We start from the raw sequence: 3,785 nt of genomic DNA on the forward strand, positions 1-3,785 counted from the left end.
GGCCTGAGGGCCGAGCCCTGTGGACCCCCACTGCCCACATCCCTCCAGGTCGAAAATGACCCATCCACTACCACTCTCTGGGTGTAACCCTCCAGCCAGTTGGTGTGACCCATTTGACTGTGTAGATGTCGACACCACAGTCCCCCAGTTTTTTAATGAGAACAGGGTGAGAGACAGTGTCGAAGGCCTTCTGAAAGTCCAGAAAGACTATGTCCACTGCTACCCTTGCAGCTAAGGATTTGGTGACCTGGTCATAGAAGGCCACCAGGTTGGTCTGTTAATTACAGTTGATAAAGAAATTAAGACTTTTGCTTTATTCATAATGACATTCAGATTTTCTTGATACATTAGGGACATTTATTTTATACTAGCATGTGTCTATAAAATCTAATGGAAATGTACAGTTTGAAGTTTGTTTATTAAAAAATAGTTTCCTAATACTGTTTGATAGTTCTGTACTAATAATGTTCTTTCATATTAGCAACACAGAAGCCATAGAGGGAGATAGTTTCATGACAGATATATTATTGCAGACTGTTGAGATTGTGGTTCTTGAATTCACTTCATAAAGGGAAAAAGTTTCTTTTGGAACAATCTTTTCCATATCCATAGCACATGGAGATCCATGAATCCATGGATCTCTAGGTATTTTTAAATAACTCTCACAAATCTGTAAGGTAGAAAAATACCAGAAATATTTTATATATGGAGAAACAGGTACAAAGAGGGTGAAAGATAAATATCATTTTAACTTAATCTTAACACATGTATGTGGCATTTAAATCCCATTTACCTGGAAGAAATGTAATGGAGGAAATTTAATGGAGGAGGTGCCTTCCCCTCTCCCTTTAGTCTAATAGCTTAGAGGAGCAAGACACTCAGGTTTTAGGTTTCCTCACTCATAGATGGCTTAAACCTGTATCTTCCACTTGCCAGCTAAGTGCTCTAACCAGGCCATGGGCATGACATTTCCCAGAGCACTCTATCCCTTCTGTCAAAGCTGCCCCACTGAGACCCAGAGGGAGGAAATATACAGGGCCAGGGGAAGGAGGAAGAGTTAGACTGAGAAGGATGCTGCTCTGGAGTGTGGAGGGACTTGACTGTAGACTTTTCCTCCAACAAGGCAAAAGCAATCCCAGGTTGTTGGGTTTTTTTGTTTATTTAAATCCTTTAAATCAAATTAAATACAAAGGGCAGAAAAGCCAGTGGGGGCCAAAGCCCTGAACCTATAGTTGTTTATGTTTTTGTCCATAACTAAAGTTTTGGGACTTAAAATGTTACACATGTGCCCAGGCAATTCTATTTTGCTTCAGAACCTACACAACCAGAGTGGAAATTTCTGAGCATGTCCAGAAGGGAAACATAGGGCAAAAGAAGTTCAAATAGAATACAAATTGTGCATAAGTGCCAAAAATTGAACTCATGTGGCTATGGAAATGCCATTAAGGTGTGTAAAAATTGAAATAAGATTTAGCCATAAGTGGTCCAAGTAAGTCACATCAGAAATCTCTAGCTGATGTGGAAATGATACCTACATATACCAATTCCTAGCAGTTTTCTCTAGGGACAAATTTATCTTTTCCTTGGAGAAATGCATAACTTTCCATTTAACACTGTATTAAATACATTATTGAAAGGTTTGCTTTACTATGGCTATAGAACAGCCAAGATAGAAGCAGCCATTGTTAAAGAGATGTATCTGTGTTTAGCCTCAGGGCTTGGGTCAGTGTCACTTTTCCCTTGGAACAGAGTTATCATATCCAGTTATTATCTTCTCTTCTAATTAGTCCAGTAACAAGTAATTGTTATTTCCCAAGGCAAACTTCTGGAAAGAAATTGGCAATGGAATAAAATGGAACAGTACATTCTGGGCCAGAAAGAAAGAGCTTGAGTTCTATTTCAAGCTCTGCTGTTGACCTTGGCCATCTCACTTTTCCTTTGCATGCCATCTTTAAAATAATACTACTGATAGTTTACATTCATTTGTAAAATTGTTTTTTCTCTACAGCTGAAAACAATTGTTGCGTTTGCTCTATTAAAACGTTTGTGGGCTACTGCAACTACTCAGTGCAGTTATGAGTCTGATTCTAGAAGGTGCTAAATGTACTTTAGGCTTCTATAGCATGAAGTACAGGACCTGGATTCACAACATATTTACACTAGTGCAATTTACATTGTTTATGTGCACTGATGTAAATTATACTATGATAAAGGATTATATGGATGATGCAGGTGTCTGGGGCTATCTGCTTTTCATAGGATCTATTACAGTGTTTGTCCCTGGTGGCAGGAAAGGATGAAACACACTTTTTTTCTGTTGCAAACAACTATCCCTGGGTAGCTGCAGACACATGACACTTAAACCAATATAGTTTTACCTCTAATATTTCTTGGGATAATTCAACACTAAATTCAAATAAGTAATATTAGTATGATAGTCTGTACATCATGTGTCTGTTCCTAGTTTCCGCTAGTATAAAAGCACATGACTTTGATGTAAACATAGTATGTATCTACCCTTACAGGAGGCATTTAAATAACTCACAATAACATGGCAATGTTAATCTTATTAGCACGGTCATGAATAGTTTGGAGATAGTTAATCCTAGCTCCAAACTGGTGAAGTCTGCTAAGTTGAATATTGCCATTTTAGGAATCCCTGTAACTTTCCTTATATTCTGTTCATTAAATCTTTGAAAACCAAGTAAGAATGGCCCCATTCCTGATGAAAAAGCTTTGTAGTGGAAAGTAGTGAAAGTTGATAAAATCTCAGGGGGTCTCTAATTTCTGTTTCCTGTATTCCCTTACAGAACATAGGATCAAAACATTCTTTTAGGATTCGTAAAATAAAAATTCATGATAATCCCAACTCATAATGATGTTGACCTATTCTAATTGTATTCCTTTAATTGTTATCATTTCTGAGTACCTTTCATATTATGTGACATACTCCAAGTTATCTCTGCCTCTTTTATTTGCATTTGTTAGAGATTTTTCTGCTGATCTCATCTATTTAAGCATAATGCAGCATTTCCACATTAAGTCAAACATTGAAACCAATGTTCTATTTCATTTATAATATAACCTATCAACTTGCTATGAAATTATTTCCCAACATTTGTACTTAAAATTGCACTTATTTATGTTTCATTTTTATCCTAAATGGCAAACACATTTATAATATTTTCCTCTTTCTAAAGATACATTATAGTGGAAACATTTTATATACAATATGCATTTTTTTCATTTTATAATCCTGTGGAACACAGTTGTAATGTATGTAGATGAGTTATGCTACATAAAAACTTCCCTTTGCACTCCATATCATATCATGCACTTCTGATTCCTGCCTCTCCTTACCATCTTTTTCAAAATCTACTTCCTGTCTCACTTTCTGACTTTTTCCTCTGTCATAATGTTGGGGTCCCAGGGATGGCTATGATGTCCCCTGATGGCTCCACAACCATGCCCACTCCACCCCTAGGGCACCTTCTGTCTATCCTGGCATGCCTTGATAGAAATATAATGATACACAGAGTGCAGGAGGCTGCCCTGGCCTTACTATAACAACTATAATATGGGTGTCCCGGGGTGGGGAACCAAACCCCAGAGTCACGGTGGGCCGGGGTGGCAATTAGACACGGTAACAGGCCGGGTTTTATTGGCTATGGAGAACTGAGGCACGGGAAGCGTAGCGGTTTCTTAAACAAGTTGTGAATTTATTTGACTTACGCTTAGGTGCGTAGGAGAACGATGTCTTCAGTTACAGTTTACAACAACAACAA

The 3,785-nt window shown here is 37.8% G+C and overlaps 1 long non-coding RNA gene across 1 annotated transcript in view; it reads left to right on the forward strand.

The window, feature by feature from the left end:
- Positions 1-1,458, forward strand: part of LOC109312240 — a 6,904-nt gene extending 5,446 nt beyond the window's left edge. Inside the window, exon 2 of the long non-coding RNA XR_002101770.1 lies at positions 1,314-1,458. This is a non-coding gene — a long non-coding RNA (uncharacterized LOC109312240). The remainder of the gene's footprint in view (positions 1-1,313) is intronic.
- Positions 1,459-3,785: the final 2,327 nt, after the last annotated feature.

The sequence above is a fragment of the Crocodylus porosus genome, unplaced genomic scaffold, assembly GCF_001723895.1.
Source record: "Crocodylus porosus isolate Cpor-Errol unplaced genomic scaffold, CroPor_comp1, whole genome shotgun sequence".
Taxonomy (NCBI): Eukaryota; Metazoa; Chordata; order Crocodylia; family Crocodylidae; genus Crocodylus; species Crocodylus porosus.